Raw genomic sequence first — 23,291 nt, 5'->3', positions numbered from 1 at the left:
AAAAAAAAACAAACAAAAATACAAAACAAAAAACGGCCAACTGCAATCACCTCCCATGTAATCCTACCTCTGTTCATGCTGAACAACCTGGTTTTGTCAGCTTTAACTACTACGGGACCTCCCCTGGGCAAGAAAAAAATCCAGCCGGTCCCTGGCCAAGTGCCATTCGGTATTTGTTTATTATTTTGTTTACATCAATTCGTGCCTGGCTTGCCCTGGCCTTGGCAGAGGACATCCATGTAGGAAATCAAAACCATTAAGAAGAAAATACATGCTCAAAAATCAACAATAACGGGATTATAAGACCGGAGTCACCACAATCCCCCATATAAAAAGTTAATGGAAAAAAAACAACCACATAAGCAAGGAGGGGTAAAAGGTCACGTAGCCAGCTTCCGTAACCCTTGCGCGGTCTGCCTATGGGGATTTTACATTGATCACGTTCGATAATTTTGGGAAGAATAACGCCTTTCTGAAACCACCCCATGAAACACTCATGTTGGAATTTTACCTTTGTCTTCTTCAAGTAATATTGGGAAAAGTAAGCTGGAGATGGGTATACGAATTTTATTAACAACCTTTCACGCGTGGCGATGTCGTACCTAGGTCTCCTTGGTCATGCACGTTTGTTTTCACTCGCCGTGTTTTCTTGAAAACGAGATTGTACAACCTTGCAAAGATTGACCTACCTGCAGTCGATGGGTTCCAGATTCCGTTGAGTTGACATCACGCGTTTGTTGTCAGCAAAGGCTAAATAAAATATTAGAATCTTTCGTAAAAGTAGTATATTGCTTCATGTTTATTACCTTGTAAATATTGAAAGTATGTGAATATTTTGATCTGTTTTATTTCAGCTTTTACCGACAGACTACCACAAAATTTCATCGTAAATGTTCATGTGCGTACGAGACTGCGGCATTGCACTGTTCTTCATGTATCTTAGATTTTCGAAAGTTGCGGGTCAATTTTTGGCAGGATATTTCCCTTTTAGATCAGGTAATTTTTCAGTTTCTATGAATTGATATTGTTAGCAAATATATTTCAAAGCCCTTTTTTCGAGTTGGATTTTTTAAGAAGAAACTGAACGAAAAACAAATTACAAATTCTAAAAGCTATCCGAGGGTTTCGGAAGCTGTCATCAGGGATCAACTTTCAGGCTCTATTAAATCGGCAAAACAAAAACAAACTGACTGGTTTCCATCAGGTATCTTTCCAACCTAGCAGTTCACAACTCTTGCCGGGAACCAGTCTTCCTTTTTGTGTCTGAGGCCACAACACGTGCTCTAGATGCGCACGCAGTCTGAATTGCGATGGCGGACGTTTTGAAGGTTCCACAGAATTTGTGACTTGTATTTTGAAGCAGAATTATTGGGAGAGTATGAGCTATTTCTTCTATTCTTCTACCAGACGATACGAGGATTGGTTAGTTACTGCTACTTGGTGGGTATTATTTTGATGAATTTGAAACCAACAGGCCAAAATGCACATAATGTACTTGTACCATTTATTGTTGACATCAATCTGTAGAGTGTCGGAAAAAAAGGTTTATTGGCATGATTCACGTTTTCTCTTTCAGCCGGTGGTGTATTTAAAACAACAACAACAAAACCAAGAAAAAAAACAACTTCAGAAAAGAGTAGGAAAGAAAGTAATCTGTGTATTTATTAAATGTTATCACCAGAACCCAAAACAACACCATGAAATAAAAACAAGGACAGCGGGACGACTGTGAGTATTTTTTTTATAGAGGAAAAACATAGAAGTACATGTACATGTAGTTGCAACTCTGGAACTTGAAAGTATTCAGTGATAGGCGCCGAGTCAGACAAATAAAAGAAAACATTCCAAAAGTGCCTGATTACTGCCTGCATCCTAGCTGGACAAGCAAAGCCAGAAATATCCTAGCAATTGTAGTTTGTTGCTTGTAAAAAAATAATATGAATAATTGCTGTGACCAGGAAATGGAGAAAATACCTGACATGAGACCTACTTTTGCCATCGTAAATAATTTTTTTAAATTTGGATGCACTCTACCATTACCCATGCAAAGGGTGTAATGTTATTCTCTACCCTACAATACATTAGCCCTAACCCCCTAGGGTGTACATAAATTCGTATTGAAATTGGAGGATTTGGGACTGTTAGGGTTAGTGTTCAAAGACTTGGTTCAAATTTGGCTAAGACTGGCCAACAAAATATTGATTTTTACTGGAAAGCTAAGTTTGTAAGTAACAAAATGTGCTACATGTATTTTATCACAAGTAGTGATCATGAAATCTCATAAATTGTACAAATTCCATAATAAAAATGATTCAAACAAAGCACAAAATCATGTAAACAACTGGGCTGCTTTTTTTCCCCAAATAACTCCACATATAGATTTAGGGCACACAGGTTAATACAAGCAACTGTGCAAGCATTAAATTTGATGTTGTCATGTTGAAAAGGACCGGAAATCTGTTAAAAAGTTGAAAATACCAAATATTAAAAAGTTGGGGCGGTAGGGATAATCTGGTGTGGTGGTGATGATAATCAAGGAATTCATTTGATTTGCTCTAATGGCAAATATATTACTACATTCCTCCCTGCCTCGCTGTGCATTTCTCCAGACATGTCGGAAGTGCTGGTCACTTGGCATGTACTTTTGCTTGGCCAACATTGTTTTATTTGTTGGATTTCAACCCTGTTGACTCTGAACAATGTTATTTCAGAAACAAAAATTAGAAAACAGGGAGCCATTTGAATTTTCAATGTTTTAAATTGAGATGTTTTTCAAAATGGTGAATGGTCAAGGTAAACCATTGGAAATCGAAATTCACAAAATAAGCAAAAAAAATCAATCTTTTGAATTGAATGGACAACGCACATGCTCCAGTGATCTTTTTCAACTTCATTCCCATTTATGCATGAATGACCTGTATATCATGTACATGTGAAACTCTTTTGTTGAGTTTTTCAGTAGACTTTGAAGCCATCAGTTGAATAAATGAAGTTTCACCAAGCAGAAAATGATGTGATTTGTTAGACTTCATGTTTATATGACAATTGATTAATTCTCCAAGACTGCAGTGTTTGTCTGATCGTGCTACCCAGCCATATTGGTTGTAGAGCTGATATGCACCACAGTATGAGGAAAAAAGGTTCATTAGGATGCGACATTCTTTACTTAGCAAAATGCTATCCCTCCCCGGCAAACTCGTTGGTAGGTGGTTTAGACATCTGTACTAGAAAGCAGGAGGTTGTGGGTTCGAGTCCCACCCAAGTATGTTTGCAAATTTTTCACAAGCTCTCGGACAAGTGCCGAGTACAGACCTTTTTCCTGTGATGTGACGATCATGCTGGACAGCCATGTGTTGTGATGGTAATGAGTGCATAGTGTTGTGATGGTAATCTACTAACTCAAGATGAACTAGTCAAGCATGCAGTGTTTGCATGTGCGCTTGTATGTGGATGAAGCTGCCCATAGGAGTATATGTGATCACCGTGGTCAAGGCGGTCCACATGTGGTGATATTGTTTACATTTATCGCAATCCTGTCACGTGGGTGAAAAAGGTCTACATGTATACAATGTCATAAATATACATGTACGTTGGTGTTAAGGGCAAATTCCTGTAATTATTACCTCCCCGACGCAAAGTACATCTTGATAAAGTTTGCATACCCGCTGCTGCGTTTGACTTAGACCGGCCAGCTGGCGCTACATGTACTGTAGCAAGCTTTGTGGTTGAGTGGTTAAGACGTCTGCACTAGTAAGCAGGAGGTCATGCGTTTGAGGCCCACATAAGTATTTTTTACTACATGTAGCTCTTGGACAAGCACTGAGTATACAGTGTCATGGATATACATGTACACTGGTGTAAGTCCAAAAATCTGTAATTAAAAAGTGATCATTGATGAGCAAAATTTGTGCATGTGGGCAAAATAAATGTCTTTATTTTATAAAAACATTATGACATCCTCTTCTGATTAGTGAATAACTTTCACATTTTCTTATTTTCCCTTTGTCAGGATAAAGTTCTTGTGGAATGCCACCAAAAATCCTTTGAATGGATGTTGTTGTGTTGCAAGAAGTACTCTAGGACCAATAGCAAGATTTCCTCATCACACTGACAGGACTGACATTACAAGGTGAGGTAGAGAGCTTAGGATCCAGTGTGCTCCACTCCATCATGTGCTGTACAAACACAGGTCCACATTCAGTGCCATCCTGGTGGATGTTGATAATTTGCCATTTTTACTACATGTAATTGGCCATTAAGCTTCCAAATTCCTGACTGTATAGAGGAACCTGACTGTTCTGATGTTCTTTCAAGGGGCATATCAAGCGCCCAGTGGGCCCTGGAATCTTAAATATGGCTTATTTGGGCTTCCCCCTTGGTATACTTTGAAGCACAAGTTCTGATTGATGCTGAGGAACAGAGATAGAGGTAGTTTCTGTTTGAAAAAAGAATTGATTTCAAAGAAACACAGTTGGGTCTGTGCCAACCAAATGTTTGTTTTGCATGCATTGCTGAAAAAAAACCATGAAATTGTACTGAATGCTCCTGTTACGCTCATCGTTGAACTTTGTAAGTTTTCACCTGTAACCTTTCAACACAACAGTTTCAAACCTAAAAAGAGCAGATGTGTGGTCTTCATTTAAATACGGTCCTTTCATTCATGGACATGTACCTGATGTGATGGAGTGGAGGGGACACATTTCTCTTAGGGTAAAAACCAAGGTACATTGTACATTTCAAAAGAGGCTGCCAGATTTCTTAACTATATCAAGCCTTTTCCTAATTATGTGAAAGTAAGCCATCATTGCTCTATTCTTGACCACTAGAAGGACCTGATAGAAAGCAATATGCAATCATACTTGCAAAGGCTAAATTGCCGCCCTAATTTTATTTTATGAATGGGACAAGAGGCTCTAGTTTCAGTAAAGCATATCCCCCCGAAAACAACAATAGACATTTTGTAGAAACTGGCAAAGTGTCCAGCCAAATTACAGTCATCTGGCAGCCTTAATTTTTATGGAAACTTGCAGTTAGGGCTTCTTCTGCCAGTCACTTTCCGGGAATCAGCATTGCGATGCTGGAATGAATCTATTTCAACTGATAACCCAGAGCGTGATCTGAGTGTTAACTAAAACAGGTTGTGTTGAACAGTATTCTGAGAACTGATTCACCCCATAGTGTTTAAAGAATGCCGACCGATTTGATTGTTGAGCAAATAAGGGACAGAATGCATTTTCTGTCATTTAACATTTAATTTTCAGCATTTTACCCACACTGAGTGGTTCAGTGGTAAGTCTTTGCGTAAGAAGTCATGGAGATACAAATCTGTCTTGTTCCTTGCACTACATGCTCTGTAGGCTGCTTGTATGAGTCAACCCACTTGTGGCTGATTTCCATATTGAAGATAAAGTCACTCAGTTTGTCCCGTACGTGGCCGCCAGAGTTTCTTTCTGTTGGTCTGGTTAGAAGGCACTCACTTGTGGTGGGACTGCAACAATAAATTATTGAATCCCCAGATTGAGTGAAATTTGAGTGAAATTAACAACCAGGTAGTTAAACTTGAGTCGGGACAATGGAGGTAAACAACGGTTTGACAACTGCGTAATGTCAACCTTGTTTGTTTTATTCAGATATTTAAACAGCACACCTCCAACAATTCTTTAGTCTTTGGTTCCTCAATTTACCCGAAATTCATTACTTCACTGCATATTATAAGTCTGCCTAAGTATGAATAAAGCTGTGCTGAGGCTGCTTCGGTATATTGCTACCACTTCCATTACGTAATTACGTAATTTAGTAATTACCCCTAACCCTGCCAGACGCAGCATAGTGTATCAGGTGAAAAATTTCTGATGCACTTTGACGTAAAATGCAACCACTGACTGCTGTGAACTTTATAGCAATACTGATGGAAATTGAAGTCAAACCAGCTACATGTAAGTGCTGGGAGATTGGTTACTGTCAGTGGGGAATGGGGTTGCTGGGCAAAGGCTGAAGGGTGGTCACTATTGGGTTTCACTGTAATGTAAATAGAAGAAGGAAAACAACAAGAAAACCACAGAAATAGAGTCAAAGAAAGAAAAGAAACAAAGAATATAAAAGAAGCAAAGAGAAAACAAAAAAGGAAGAAGAAATTTAAAAAAAACCTAAAAGGAAGAGAAGAGACAAATGTATAGTTCAATATTTGGTCTCATCAAGAAAATCCCGGCGACTCAATACAAATGCACAATACTAAAATACAAACTGCCAGCAACTCTGATACCTGATGCATACTGCTGCAATTGGTAAGGGACTAGTGGCAGCACTGACAAACACCATACATGTATATGGCCTTGCCTGCCACATGCAGCAATATCCATAGCTGCACTTTGCTGCGCTGTGCTACCAAGTAATTTGGACAGCTGATGCAGTTTGATGCGTCTGGCAGGGTTTGTAGCCAAAATACCCTGTAGGGTTAGGGGTAGCATCGTACATACGTACCGTACCTATGTACTTTGGTAACCAGCCCTGCTGCAGTTACTGCGGTATAGATTTCCATAACTTCATTTACTACGTTGGTCACCAGCCCTGCTGCAAATACCCCGGTATAGATTTCTGTAACTTCATTTACTACATCGGTAGCAGCCCTGCTGCAATTACCCCGGTATAGATTTCTATAACTTCATTTACTACATCGGTAACCAGCCCTGCTGCAATTAACCCGGTAGATTTCTATAACTTCATCTACTACGTTGGTAGCCAGCCCTGCTGCAATCACTCCCCTATAGATTTCCATAACTTCATTTACTACATCAGTAACCAGCCCTGCTGCAATTGCCCTGGTAGATTTCTTTAACTTCATTTACTACATCAGTAACCAGCCCTGCTGCAATTTCTCTGGAATAGATTTCTATAACTTCATCTACTACCTCAGTAACCAACCCCTGCTGCAGTTACTGCGGTAGGTTTCTGTAACGGTGCCACCTCCTTCCTCAATTTGCCAGTACCCTCTTGAATACTCAGCCAGTTTTACATATAACTGCGCCTAGCCTCTGCGATTTCTCGGTGTTGCTTGAATCGTGTGCGTAAAGTAACTTATTGCGGTGACTTAATTACATTAATTTATCAGAACAATGAATATCAGAGAAGTCATCTCATAACAATGTTCTTATAATGAAGCCAGAGTCTCTGCTTAATAAGTCATCACATTCCTTTAGTTTAGTTTATAACGTCATAAATTTTCAAGAAATCGTAATGTGCGATGGATATTGATTATACAGTGAAAGATGTCATTCAAAATTAATTCATCATCATCTGGAGAGGCTCTAAATCATTAATAATCAAGAACTAACAGACAGAAAATGTACTTCAGAGATCTTAAATAAATCAGAAAACAAAGAAAGTTTCTTACCTAACGTCGAGTAACACAACTTATTGAGGCAAATAAAGTGAGCACGTCATGCTTGGCTTTTTATATTCTCCCGTCACGCATCTTAGAATTCTTTTGGGTTCAATAGTTGTTATCACATTGTAACTTTATGGTGGCACTCTTATGCATTTTCCAATCATATTTCTTAAATTGCCTGAATGGCCAAAATTATCTCTTTATAATCAACTACAATTTGAAAATTGTTCTATCACATAAAATTGAGAATGGTTAATTAGGAGAATCAATTAATCAGTGTTCGGAGTTAATTACATGTTCTGCAAGATGACGGCACACATTCAACAGCTTCCATTTGCAATGCACATGCCTGCTGCACGTACAGGCTCATGATGGGTGGACTCTAGGCATATATATCATACATCGATTACGGCTATGTACAGGTAATCAACAATTATAATTCACCAAAGTTTTAACAGTAGAACTTGCTCGAAAATTAATTGAGACGGACCATGCCCTCGGGCATCACAAGTTCATGATTTTGACAAAGCCGTGGTACCAGTGTACTGGGCTGCAGAAACTTGCAGAGAAACGATAAATGGAGGTTGGAGGACAGAATCCCAGTTGAAATTCCCAGGGAAAGCCAATGAAATTAGGCAATGAATGAAAATCCAATCCATACACATACGTGTACATGTAATAGCCTGGATTGGATTCAGACCCTGTAGAGGAGGAACCCATAGGTTTGTGGAAAACCACTTAACTAGATGTACATTAACTTTACCCCTGGATCTGTTGAAGTTTGGATACTTGCTATCCATTTGTAGATCTGTACATATTATTGCTACATGTGCATGTGTGTGTACAGTACTTGAAAGTGATTGTGGGAAGGGTGTAGGGCTTTTTTTTTTTTACATTTTGTTTCATAATTTTCACGTTCATGTAGACTGGCTTAGGAACAGGGGGCAATTTCAGAGAGCTGCTTTAGCAGGATCTTTTCCCGGTTTGAGGATGAGAATAAAGATAGTGTCTTGGGACATTGGAAAGCGTGCCAAATCATATTGACGATAATGAGTATTCCCTGGGTTTTGTGAGAAAATGTTTTATCACTATATTGTTATATTAAATGGTTCATTAATAACACTATCATTGTTGTCGTGTAAACTGAGATTGTTTGTAGCCTCTTGTTTAGTATCGATAAAAGAGGGATCGTAATTTCAGTACTACTTGTTTTAGCAAAGTTGTCAACAAATGCGTCAGCTTTACCTGTATCACTGGTAATATTGATGCCACTATAGTGTATAACTGGAATATTACTCTTTTTGTGAGTAGGGTCATTCATATAATCTTATTCCAGATAACATTGCCAAATTTTTCCCAGTCTTTTCTTGTGCAACGTGAATAGTTCCTTAGCAATGGTACAGGCTCTTTTACAAGTCAGATGGTAGTCTTGTTTTTCGTTGTTTTTTCCAGAACCTTCCTTTTGCTTCCTGTACTCGCTGACTGTCATTCCCCCAGGAAGAGGGAGGTTTATTTGTATGAGTAGGGTTGATCTTGGCTATGGAACCAGTCATTACATGATTGAGTTGATAGATGAATCATTTTATGTATCATCAATGTTTGCAGTGTTAAATGGCTTCCATTCTTGTACAAATTTCCCCCAGTCAGCTTCTTTAAGAGACCACTTACATGTAGGTGTACAGTTTTAGTATTTTCATAGAGGCCTACACGTACATGGTGGTTTATTTCAATGGTGATTAGGCAGTGGTCACTTCCCCACATGTTATTTAACACTGTAGATTTCTCCTAATGGCTTGCTGTCTGTTTTCTCCCCTATGCTCCAAGTTTCTTCCCGACTGTCATCAACACTTTGTTTCTTCTTTTTACTGTCTATTTCCTACATTCAGACTTTCTTCTTGATGGCCATTGTACTTGGTCTCCCCTTCCACTGTCAGTTTCCTGCCTTTGGACCTACTCTCAAAGTTTCTTCTTTAGGCCTACTGCTATTAGTTATTTATCTCTCCTCACCACAGTCTGTCTCTGATTGGATCAATATAACCTGGGTGGAGCAGTGGTCTGCTAGAGCTACTCTAAAGTGCTATTTACATTGTACATTGACACTTCATCTAACTTCACTGGAAGGGAACCCCCCCTGAAAAATGAAGCATTGTATACACAAAATAGACTGCCAGAAATTTCCAACATTGGACAAACAAACACAGCATCCATGTCAGACAGTGAGAATATGGTCACACTATAAACAAGCATCAAACAGTATTGGATATCCCCTGTCCCCTCCTCCCTCTTCTACTGGGACTAACTATGACTTACTCTTACTGACTGCATGCTCTAGTCTTAGCCAAGGATTAAACCAAGACATTTTGCCTGGTATACCTCAGCAACTCAGTCATAGCCCACTTACCATTCTTCCGTTTTGTAAAAAAAAACCTGTTGACAATAAAAATATATGTATATAAATGTAATGGTTACGTGGGGGGTGTTGCCACCTTGACGTAGTGGGTCTGTTCAACTTTTAAATTGAGGACAGGAAACTGCTAAGTGATCACAGATTAATCAAAGAATAATATATGTATTCAGTACAATATGATGTTCCGTGATTGCATTTCAGATTAGATTTAATTATTCAATTCAACAATTATGAGACAGCATAGGCTACACTATAATATAAACATGGAGGAAGATCTAAAGTATGAGTATGACAATAACCAGAAGTGTATTTGTTTATGACGATGAGACTCCTCAAGAGTTGAGAATATAAAGTTAGGTTCCTAGGTGATTGTAAATTAAAATTTACTCAATTCCCAAGGGCATTATACGTTAACTTTTAATAAATTCCCAAGGGCACTATACGTTAACTTTTAATAAATTCCCAAGGGCATTGTACGGACCTGCCTCTCTCCTCTGAGTAAATCTATTGCACAAAATACACACAACAGTCGTCAGGCTGCTGATGTGCAACAGTCGTTGGTCACACGACACATGCACAAAATTTTCTCTACAATGTGCAAAACTGAAAGGAAGCCAAATGTCCTATTTTGGATCTCATCAACCAACGACGGACAGCTAGCGTAGTCACAAGGTTGATGATAACAAGGCTGAAATGTCGACACGACCCAAACGTAAAATTAAAGTGAATAAAATTTGAAAGCTTGATGAAGAACGACAACTCATGTTATGTGCCAACACAACTCGATCGGAGAGAGGGAGAATCGTACGTACGCCACGGCAAAGTACGTTGTGCAAGAAAAATGCGTCAAAGTTTTGTAGAAATATAACCATTGAGCTAATCCAGCCTCATACATATATAAATCAAGCAATATGACTAGTTACAAACAACTGACCATTTCATATCCCATCGAGCTCTTTAAATACTGGTTACAAGCATGACGGGGTGGGAACTATTATGACTATTCGGATGGCTACCAAACTATTAACATATTCCAAGATTAGACTTGATTCAAGTCGGTCCGTCACATAAAAATGGTAAAAAGATAAAACCACCACTGGAGAGCACCCTCATGCATGCAGCCACTAAAATGATGCCTCCAAATCAGCCATTCTAAGATTATTGTTGGCAAGTAAAATTGTCAATAAAAAGTCACTTGTAAAGGTACAAATCCCAAGGATTTAACAAGTGGCAGTTGATAGGTTCCCCTGGGCTCAGTGATATTCATTACAGTAGCACTGTGCCATCTGTGAGTACAAGGGAAATCTACACCAGTACATTTAGGTTTACATTACAAACTTTGGTCCCATGTACTTTGCAGACAAGATGGCGATTACATTGTGCAAAATGTTTGAATGGTCAACGGTACATTTCCAGTCTTTATTTTTCTTACTTGAAAACGTTATACTTGAAAACAAAAACCAAGCCTTTCCTACACAATATCTCCCTAACCCTCAACCCTCCTACCTATGGGTTTCCATTTTGTCTGGTACATGCACACATGAATATTAATCTCTCGTTTGGCCAAGTCATAGAATGAACCACTTTCATGTTGATACTCGGCCTTGTTGGAGCTTAATCCTTGTTTTAGATTTGTCTAAAATTATTTTCTTTCCTATCAACCTCGCTACGTAGTCCAGACTTCTGATTACATTTTAGTTACCCTTATGATCAAGCCTTCTTTCCTACCAAAATTATCAATATTCACCTCTCTTGTCACGTTGAAATAAGTCTTTTGCCGCCGACCTATATCTCTCATGTTTTTTTCCAAACTGCTAGAAAAACTCTTGATTATTTTCTCCTCTACCCTCAGCCTTTCAACCTGACTGCTAGGTAGGCCTATACATGTGCAACTTGTATGTGTCTTTGGTCTTTCCCATTGATGGTCAGTTTTCTTCATACCCTTGGTGTTTCTTGTTGAATATTCACCTGTCTTGCCCTTTTTATCATTTTGAAGTAGGTCTTTTGTACAGAGAACATGTCTTACACCAAGATAGCATAGCTGGGAAAGGGGAGTGGGCGACAGTGAATAACATCAGTGTAAGACTGGATTGTCTTTAGAGGATCATGGTACCTTGTCACTTTGGGCTAATGGTCAGTTAAGGATGCTGTGATAGGAGTATGCTTGGGCAACTTCTCACATTGGAATAAAAAAGTCACCTCTAGACTGGGAATAAGTATCAAAATAACTCCCTGTGTCCCTGACATTTGATTTCAAACAACTCAAACATTGTTTGAGGGAGATGATCATGTTTTAGAGTGGATTGCACAGATGAAGCCAACTGACTGGTTGAATATTTAGCTATTCCTTCAATCCAGTATTGTTTTAGAGTGGATTGCACTGATGAAGCCAACTGACTGGTTGAATATTTAGCTATTCATTCAATCAAGTATTGTTTTAGAGTGGATTGCACTGATGAAGCCAACTGACTGGTTGAATATTTAGCTATTCATTCAATCAAGTATTGTTTTAGAGTGGATTGCACTGATGAAGCCAACTGACTGGTTGAATATTTAGCTATTCATTCAATCAAGTATTGTTTTAGAGTGGATTGCACTGATGAAGCCAACTGACTGGTTGAATATTTAGCTATTCATTCAATCAAGTATTGTTTTAGAGTGGATTGCACTGATGAAGCCAACTGACTGGTTGAATATTTACATGTAGCTATTCATTCAATCCAGTATTGTTTTAGAGTGGATTGCATTGATGAAGCCAACTGACTGGTTGAATATTTAGCTATTCATTCAATCACGGATGTGGTAACTCTGTAAATTACAAAATTTCTCCCAAAGTTGTAAAAAAACATGCATTTTTATGTGACGAGTTTCAAGACAAGGTTCTGTCTTCCAGTTAATCCTAAAATAGCCAGGGGTTGGGGCAAATTCCACTCTGAATATTTTTTCTGTTATCACTGCAGAAGCTCAGCCTTTCAGAATTTTAAGAGTGAGTTTTATGGTCATTTTGACATCAATTTTGTGAGAATGGAACATATCGTTCTAGCACAGCAGGCATTTTTCTGAAACAGGTCAGCCAAATGTATGTTTTGTACATGGACATGTACCTTTGTGTTCAAAGTGCAAAGGCTGACACGCATGTAGCCTTGAACCTCAAATTACTGAAAAACAACAAACATTTATGTTTGATTGAGTTCAAAGTTCAACTTTATATTGATAAGGAATGTCTTTACATGAACGCTAAATTTTAAACAAATCCGTTGTGGCATTGCCAAAATCTTGGGGGGTGGGGCTACATGGGCAAAAATAAAACGGCTCTTTGAGGGTTAAAGGAGGAAGCTGGGAATCCAACTGATGTTTGGTTAGAATTTCTGATAGTCTCGTACCTTGAATTAAGGTAGCAGCGAGATATGTACATGTAATTAGTTAAGGGTATTTTTGTGTTAAGAACCAAGAAACTGTCTTTTATGGTGTCTTATTCCTCATGACAAATTTTGCTGATACGGTACATGAAGTAGCAAAGTCAGAACCATAACTTTTCCAAGAAAAATGAGACATGCTCATTTGTAGAATTGCTAGCTTGAAATGAAAATTGTTCTCGAAGCAGTGTGTCTACAGGACTGAGCCATCTTCCTGAATGATTCCAGGATATGCAAAACAGGTCAGCAAATGGACTTCTATTGCAGTTAAACACAATATCATCTCTCCATCTAGTAGTACATAGAGGCCTGTGACAGCTCGCCACAATGACATCTCTCCACCCAGGAGCCAATAGAGGCCTATGTGACAGTTCATCACAATGATATCTCTCCACCAAGAAGCAAATCGAGGCCTATGTGACAGTTCATCACAATGATATCTTTTCACCAAGAAGCAAATAGGGGCCTTCGTGACAGTTCATCACAATGATATCTCTCCACCAAGGAGGCAAATAGAGGCCTACGTGATAGTTCATCACAAAGATATCTCTCCACCAAGGAGCAAATGCATGTAGAGGCCTAAATTTGACAGTTCATCACAGTGACATCTCTCCACTACGGAGCAAATAGGGGCCTACATGATTGTTCATCACAATGACATCTCTCCACCAAGGAGCAAGGGTTTACGTGACAGTTCATCACAGTGATATCTCTCCACCAAGGAGCAAATTCAGGCCTACATGACAGTTCATCACAATGACATCTCTCCACCAAGGAGCAAGGGCCTACATGACAGTTCACCACAGTGATATCTCTCCACCAAGGAGCAAATTCAGGCCTACGTGACAGTTCATCACAATGACATCTTTCCACCAAGAAGTAAATAGAGGCCTTTGACAGTTCATCATGGTGATGTCTCCTCACTAATGTTGCAAATGAAGGCCTGTGAGATCGTTCATCACAGTGGTGTCCCCTCACTAAGCAGCAAATACAGGCCTGTGACAGCTCACCACATCAGCTTGGCCAGTGAAAACCAGCAATGCCTAATCACTGTGACGTCTCTCCACCAAGTTGCAAGTGGAGACCTGCACAAGGCCACGTGAAGGATTAAGCTCCCAGAGGACATCCACTGAGGATCCACTGCTGAACGGGTCCTGCTTGAGGGACTAGCTGACTTTTCCTGTATGACAGCTCATCACAGTGATGTCTCTCAGTGCAGCTACAAATGAAGACATGCAACAGTTATCACAATGATGCCTCTCCATCTACATGTACAATTGACATTTCTCCACCCAAGAGCAGATTGCTACAGATCATGACATTAACGGATCTCCACCCAGTAACAAGTGGAAATCTGTGACATTATCAGATTTGACATCGGTCCACCCAAGAACAGACTATGACAGATCATGACATTGATGGCTCTCTATCCAGTAGCAAGTGAAGACCTACATGTATTACAGTTAATCAGTGTTGACGTTTCTCCACCAAATGGCATATTGTTACAAATCATAATGAGACATGTCTCCACTCAGTTATACATGTGTATGCACCCGTGGAAATCAGAGGATTTTCATGATAAAGGTAACTCATCACTTGGTAAAAAATAGAAACTTACTAGCATTTGATAACATCGATATTGTTATGAGTGTAAACTGCAAGACTTTGTAGGAGTTTTCTCCAGCAAATGGCAGACTGTATCAATTGGAAACCCATAACATTGTTTTCTGATGACCATTTGTTCATTCTGGTAAATTCTCTCAAAGGTACATGTACATGTATTGAGGAAAAGTTTAGTTGGTTCTTTTCAGCCATTTTGAATTCATGAGAAAAAGACCCATACAAGATGGTTTCTTGCTTTTTATTTATTTAATGGTGGTGAAATTATCTGGTTCCTTAACGTAATGAATATCACAGTATCCCACTTATTCATTAATGTACATCACTAATTTTTTTCTGCTTTGAAATGAGTGAGGTCTAGTTCTTTCATTTTTTGATTGTCTACATTGTAGATGGTGTTCTCACTGGAATAAGAAATTTAAAAACTGTTTCAAAACATCAAATGTACAGTTTCAGGGAAAAGACACATGACAAAATAGAAAGTGGTTCTTAACTTGTTTTGAGTAGTGCACACATAAACATGACTAAATTTTGTGAGATAATTCAGTATTATGCAGATGCTTCAGATGGTTTAATTGACATGCTCATTTTTGTTCAAACATCACAGAGATATTGTTTTTATTGATTTTTTTTTGATAAATTAGAAGTAATCATCCGTCTTTGGAACAGTCTCACGACAAAGTGTGGGCATTTAGACTGATGAAGTCAAGATTTTCCACTTGAATGTTCATCCAGTTTGAATTTGTAAAGTTCACTCCTTTGAAAAGACATTTTTTTCCGCAAAACACCAATGGGCTGCTCTGACATTGCCTTATTGCGGCCAAGATTTGCAGAGATACATTTACAGTACATTGCAATTGAAAGTTAACACTGAATTGGGATAGGAAATTTTGTTGAAAGAATTCACTTTTATACACACACTCACATTATACAAGGCATGGAATTGATTTCCCACTTGTGAGAAAATCTGTGAAAATCTATTCCCACTTTTTCCCATTTGTTGGAAAATCTAAGAAAACACATACCACTTATTCCTACTTGTGTGAAAGCCTTTGAAAATCTTTTCCAACTTTAGTAAAAAATTTTCACGTTTTGTGAAATGAAAGTGAATTCCTGCATGGGAAGAGAACAAGATTTTCCTATTCACAAGTTAACTTTCCATTGCAATGTAATTTACTGTATTACCTTTGTTGGGATTCAGATTTGATCTCAAATTGTACAATTTCCTAATTATATCTTTCCATCAGGTTATATTTTCCTGGAGTATTTAGTAGTACCAGTGGTAATTTAACACCTAAAAAAAACGTTTGACAGATTTTAACACTTAGTAACTGTTTTACATTGTTCTGTTCCAAAGTGTTCCCTACTTTTGGCAGGCAAAAATTTCAAATCAATGTAAAAGTAAAAGTTGACTTGTTTTTGTTCGCTTGATCATGTACCCAAATGTACGTGCATTGTTTGTGCATTGTAATGCATGTTTTCATTACATGTAGTTAGTGGGAATGCTCTTTCTCCTTGGAATAGCCTCACTTCAGGGTGTCAGCTTAGCTGGCGGAGTTAGAGTTTCCCATCCCAATGGAAATAGTTGAGTCGCTGAAAATGTTAAGTTTGATAAAAATGTACAATTGGAAATTGCCAACTTGCTGTTTAATTGAATTGCTCAATATTAAAAATACATGTTACCATCAGCAACTTGCCAAAAGCAGTTCAGAAGTAAAATCAGGTTGCTGACTGTCAATGCTTTTATGAAATTAATTCATTTTTTCCCCCAGTTACTTACTCATTGCCAAATTGATCAAGCCCAAACACAATATTTGTAATTTACTTCAGTTGTCAGGTATTTCATCTTCTTGCACTTGCATATTTTCAAGAAAAAAGGAAAGTCAAAAGCATTGACAATTGAAATAGCCCCTCACACTGTTCTGTCTCTTTTTGGCAGAGTCTAAAATCCCTTTATGATTTTGCTGATTTCTCAGATTTTAAAAATTATTTTGCAGCTGATTTTCTGAGAGTTGTTTGAAAAAAATACCATTTAGTGCAGATGTTTGCTGGGATCGAGTAACGAGCTTGTTTGATGAAGCAGTGATGTTTGGAATTCTCATTTTGATTTTGTTCTAACTCTTAACAGTTTGCTGTAAAAGCTGATCACAATAATTGAAGTGCAGTTTAGGTATCTTGATCCTTTTCTGACAAGTACAGGGATTGTACGTAGTTTTGGTTTCTGTATATTTACTCACTATCATGCATGTGAACATGCTAGGTCAAGCCATTTCTTTGAGTTGAAACCATTGGACATGAAAGTTCTTTAATACACAAATGACAGGTCTGCTTTTACACGGAAAATTGTGAAAGACCAAATGTCCCTCTATTTCTGGCCTCCTCTGTAAGAGGTCTCCAATATGTTTCATAAATTGTCTCTTTTTAGCATTCTCTTCTAACCTCTGAAGCTCAGACTAACCTCATCAGAGGGCATCAAAGTCTCCTTTCAATTTATGCAATGTACAGTTATGTACAGGATTCAGCCTAGCATCCAGACTCTTCCTGGATAACATTACATGTCTATACATGCAGCTTCCCTCTCCAAGCTCTCTCCTTCAACAAGCTAAGATAAAAAAAGGCTTAACTTCTAGTGTTGCTGTTTGCTTCTTAATGAAGAAACTCAGTCTCTTTGAGTTTTCTTTTGTTTTGATCTTCTCACTTCTCAAGTCATTATTACTAGTATTACTGATTTGGCCATTCTTGAACATCAAAGACACAAACATTCCAACCAAAAATAACTCATTACTTCAATACAAAATATGCAATAACAAATCACAATGACATGCACAAACCTGCTACAATAAACATGATAGAAAATGTAAATATTAGGGCCATTTACAATTAGAGAACAAGAATAGAGCTATCAGGGTTGGCCAGAATAAACAAAAGTGAGATGAGTCACTGTAACCCTAAGGTCTATATAATCCAAACTCTTGAGTGCAAACATTTACAACATGCAACATAAATTATGTAAAAATATTGATATGCAATTGGAGTACACAGTAAGTATATCCAGCCAAATTCCACCTCTATTCCCATAACCTTCCCGTCCTTCACCTGCCCTGTATAATCCCCGCCCTTTTCCACCATTCCTAGTCATTCCACCCAATTTCCTGCCCCCCACTACCCTAACACACCCCCCATGAAAAACATCTCCATGTCTATCCTCTACACTATCCCCTCTCCTTGATGTTCAACCCATCCCAATATACCGGCTAAGAACCACTGTAGAAGCTCATTATAAACACACATATCCAAATAACCATTTCATAGAATCTGGGTAAATTGCATACAGAGTCCACCAATAAAGAATCTCTAACAGGTGCAGGTAATTTACTCCAGATAGAGGGAAAATGGGAACAGGTGAATTCTTAAGACTTTAAGACTTAAAGTCTGGATGTGATGATGACGAAACCATAAAGTGTCCTGGTGCCAAGTGTTTACAGATGTAGTAGATGTAGCCAATTTGCTGTCAATGGGCCTAAATAATCATTTCATGGTGAAGTTAACCAGGTGTATATTTCTTCTTGGGCTCAGGCTCATCCAATTAAGTGTTTTCAGCCTCTCCTCGTAGCTCATCTCCTCTATCTGCTGCTTGAGTATCATTGAAGTTGCTCTTCTTTGAATTTGCTCCAGTTTAGTGACCAATGAGGTGGTATAAGGACACCATACTGGTAGTCTGTACTCCAAAACAGGGACAACTAGTGAGTGTTATAATGAAAAGAGTGATTGGGATAAAGTGCCCCCTGCTACTAGCACTTGCAAGATGAATCCTAGTGTTTGCCTGGTCTTTTCATCCATTCCATCTGTTTTTTTCAGTGGGTGGGGGCCACTGGGAGTTTGTGGGGGGGGACACGTGCCCCCAGGCCCCCCAGTGCTACTGTGACATAACCAAATCACGTGATACAACAGGGCTGTAGTTTTTATCTCAAGCTGTGCTTTGATACCAAAGAGTGAACATTTTATGTCATGCACGCCCCGGTCGTGTACGGTGCGTGGTGCTTGCACTGGGCACCCTATCAAAGTAGTCTGGATACCAGACCCGATGATTTTGACTATTCTCTTTGAAGATGTTTTATCAGTGGCATCTTTGGGCAGGGGACCAGACCACCTAGCCAAACAGATTAAACGGCTTGGTCCGAATCTGTTCTCCAGAGCTAGGTCTATGACTTCATTCCATAGGCAATGCATTGAGACACCAAGACATTAAACCTAGTCGTAGCTTTGGAAGCCTGTTTCGGACACAGCCGCAATGGACTTCAACATGAATACACAGACTTTGACTGACATCCGGTGCTCCTGAGAAATGTATTGTTTGAAGAAAAAGTTACATTTCTAATTGTAATCATAAACATCTAGGGTTTTTTGGTGGATTAATCTCTGACATTGGTGGGTTTTATTATGTTTGTGGCTTAACGTGGTCAACGCTGGGGGTGCTATTTTGTACACCATCATTCCGGTCCAAAAGCCTTGGGGGTGCTGTAGCACCCATAGGACTCCCCGTTCCCGTGGGCTTAATTGTAAAGGGTCACAAGAGAGTGATTCAAGTGGGGTTTCCTGAGATGAACATTGTGATGCAACTTTTGTCCCTGAGTTTTATTCCTTGAGGTTTGGCTACTTTTAAAAATAAAAATATAACACACAAAGTGTAAGATTCCCATCATAATGCCATTTGGAAAACTCATGCCTTATGAGTTATTCAAAGCCCTGGAAAGCCACAGTAAATTCAACTTACAACCCCCCTGAGGTTTGACTGGGTTTTACTCTCCCAACCAGCAATTTTTGAAGATGATTTTATTGTTATGTTGAGTATCAACTGTCCTGTTTGAACCTAACAAAACAATGGGTAACTACAGTTGTTGATAGATGGTTTGATGGCTAATTGTGTAGTGGAACTAGAAAGACCTTTTTCCATCAATTCATAGTCCAACTTTGTGATTAATTTTAGAATGGAAGTTCCAAGTATCGGGTGTTTGTTTTCACAAGGCAGGGTACAGGAAGGTTTCATAAAACAGAAAGTATCACTATGTCATTGGAACCGTCAATACGTTAAAGTTTGAGTGAACTGAATTCATAGTTGTGCATGTACATGTATGCTCTGATATTGACATTTCATTTGGTAACAAATTGAATTTGTACTAGAGGATTTACTCCAACATGTGATCTCCTGTGAGCAAAGTTGTGAGATTAAAGTGAAAATTACAAAAAATGAACCTGTGGTCAGCCATGTTTGCTTGCAAAGTGAAGGTAGAATATCCTGTACCCTGCCATTTCATTAGGAATAATCTGTCAAGCTAACTCAGTTTTATTCTCTTTTTTTTCAGCAAGCATGCCATTGATCAACTGAACTTCTACAAACCCCTGGCTGGCACCCAAAACTACAGATGAACCTTCCATCCCTGATGTCTCTACCTGATGTCAATGTGTGGGCATTTTCTTCGTGACTGGATGGACTTACATGTATCTTGGGAAAAGGGCAAATCCATGGCATAGGGAGGATCAAAGAAATGATTTGATAAAATGTTGTCCACTGTACAGATGATCGGCGTATGCCAATGGTATTCTGAAGCCAAACACACACTGTGCTCAAGTTTTATTATAGTTTTTCAAGGAACATTATAAAGCATTTGTTTGAAAAACAATTGACTTGAACCTGCTTGCTTCCCTGCTGAGTTATTTATGAGAACTGCCAATGGGTTTGCCCTATTAAGATATGAGTTGAAACCAGGCACATAAACATATAAGTGACAAAACTGAAATCAAGACTCATTTGATTTAGTTTTTAATGTTCAGTCATTAAGAATCCAGTTTACACTCAAAAGCCTTTTTAGTCAGAGTTATTGGGAAACACACAGATCCAATGTAGAGACATCTTTGTATAAATTGTGCTCGTACAATGTAAACATGTGCATGTAGTTGATATTGTCATTACTAACTCACATTAAAGTCAACAGATGTGTGCTCTCGTCAACCGTTAGTGAAAGAAGTTAATATATTTGACACGTTGCATTGAAGACTCTGACAGCTCGTGCTGCAGAAATTTCAGAGAAAGGACAATATCTCAGCTGTTTCGTTTTAAAATTTAAACTAGTTCAACAACGGACAGTTCTGTTGTTATAAGACAGTTCAGAGATGAAGGCCTTTATATGAAGTATAGTGATTTCTGATTTGTTAATTTAATATCCAATTTGATCACAGCAAACTACCATTTGTTTGGGGACATGTGCCTGGTTTCACTTTGTTAATTTGATGTAAATGTTTAATGTCATCAGGCTTAATATTCATAGTTTTTGATATAAGGATTTGATACTTGTTAAATGATGTACGAAGTTAGAGTTTTAGACTTTTTCCAATTTGAAAGATACATGCAATCTACACTAGCACATCATATGAACATCAGGCCTTAAAGGAACCAGGAAATATATTTTTTTTGTACCTTTGGGTTTCAATCAACCTCATTTTATATTTTTGTTCTGCAATTTTAACCCAATATTTTGATGACTTTTTGCATATTCATGAGAAGAACTATGATATCATCCAAGGCACTGAATCTCAACGTTGCACTGATTTGTGCACATAACATTTCTAGATTTTGTTAATCACTGCTGTGGCAGATTTCTTTTTTTTTTGACGATTTATTGCTGTGTAAGTATATGGCAATAATCCAGCAAAAATTCCTTTTCACAGAAATGTTCCCAGATAAAAAATTTGGGGTTCACAATTTGAACACGAAAAACATGCAACCTGAACCATGTCTTCCTGGATTTACATCAAAGCAAAAGCACCCTCACTTGTCCAGAAATGCTTTTTTCAAAATGTGCGCTGTTCAGTTCACAAAAACTCAAAAAAGATGTCAAGCAGTGTTCATACATGGAAGAAGAGTACAGAGATAGACAAAAAGTGATTCTAAGAAAAAATCGTTTCCTGGATCCTTTAAGTTTTTAGAGTGAAATGTTACCGTAATACAGCTTGATTCCACTGCCTTGATGTGCATTGGATGTTTAGCCATGACAGTTATTTCTTGCTATTACCAAGTAATTTGGAAAGAGCTACACTTTGAATTTCGATCCCAATTTAAGACCAAAAAAATGAGTTTGATGCTCATTGATTTTGTGGACTCCACTCAGAAAGGTCTTGAATTTACCGTTTAACGTTTTCTTTTGAGATTCACAAATCAGCATCCAAAATACACAAAATTATGCCATTTATTTGATGTGCTGGTGTAGATGCGTTTCCAAGTTGATACTTTGCAAAAATAAGATTGAATTTTTCATGTTGAGTGATGTGTTGTCATTCAGTATATCTGCTGTCTATTTCAAGATATTGCAGTTCATGAGTTTTGGTCTACAATCAAAGATTTTGCAAGTAGTACCTAACATGGCACTGCATGCAATTTTATGTTATTTCAAAATGAGCCAGCGCTTAATAATTTCAAGTATTTCAACAATTGGACTGAAACTTTGAAATAGACAGCAGATGCACTCATCTTTGGGAAGGTTACTTTTAGAACTCATTGCACCACCAAATTCAACAGATTGTCAGTTAATTAAAACATGCTTGCTGAAAAAGCTTTTTGAAAACCAAATTAAACTTTGGTGCAGTGTCTTCACAGAAGGGCGGGGAAATAGAAAATGTAAGTAAAGGGCTCTGTTGTTTCTAGAGACACAAAGAAATAACACTGAAGATAAAATGAGTCAGTTCTTCGTTTCACTTTATTCAGTCTGCATTTCAACTTTGAACTATGACCTGACCTTTGAACTTTGACACGACCCTTGAACTATGACCTGACCTTTGAACTTTGACATGACCCTTGAACTATGACCTGACCTTTGAACTTTGACCTTTCAACTGGCCAAAAAAAAAGCCCAGCCACATGCAGGCCTTCCTGATGCGCACAAGCATGTCCCCACCCACAGACACCAACTGGTGGCAGTCGCCCGACTATCAACATCAGCCAGTGATCAGCTTATTGATGAATGTACACAAACACCCCTTAATATCTCACAAGTATCTGAGCAATGGTAGACGACCACAGTCGACTTGCAACATAAATAAGGATCCTATTAACTCTGACAATTGGTTCATTTTCTACCAAGCAGATGTTTCTTTGGGTTATGTGATACGCCGCACGTCTCCATGGAAACCCACCACCCACTCTAGGAATGACTTTTTAAGAGACACTCTGCATCCTCCCTTGATTGCCCCGAGAACATTTCAGATGATCAGTTGCATCTTGTCTTTTAATCTAATGAAATGGAAGATACAAATAGTTCTTTTTTTTTTTTGCAAGTTTCCTCGGACATAGCAACAGTGTCACATTATGTCGGCTCAATTAATTTGGCCCTCATTCATACTGTGCTTTCACATAAAACTCTTCAATCGTTGCTGTTTTATGTATCCAACATGTTCCACAAATGAATCTTGT

General features: G+C 38.4%; 2 long non-coding RNA genes across 3 annotated transcripts in view; both read left to right on the top strand.

The window, feature by feature from the left end:
• Positions 1 to 23,291, top strand: part of LOC147800005 (uncharacterized) — a 423,432-nt gene that overhangs the window by 352,566 nt on the left and 47,575 nt on the right. The window lies entirely within an intron of this gene.
• Positions 1,264 to 22,559, top strand: LOC147800006 (uncharacterized). The gene is made up of 3 exons (XR_015424299.1): positions 1,264 to 1,440; positions 4,010 to 4,129; positions 20,191 to 22,559. It is a non-coding gene; the product is annotated as an uncharacterized LOC147800006 (long non-coding RNA).

The sequence above is a fragment of the Acanthaster planci genome, linkage group LG02, assembly GCF_054643075.1.
Source record: "Acanthaster planci isolate LZ-2023a linkage group LG02, COTS_SCS, whole genome shotgun sequence".
NCBI classification, from domain to species: Eukaryota; Metazoa; Echinodermata; class Asteroidea; order Valvatida; family Acanthasteridae; genus Acanthaster; species Acanthaster planci.
This window is presented reverse-complemented; position numbering and strand designations above follow the sequence as displayed.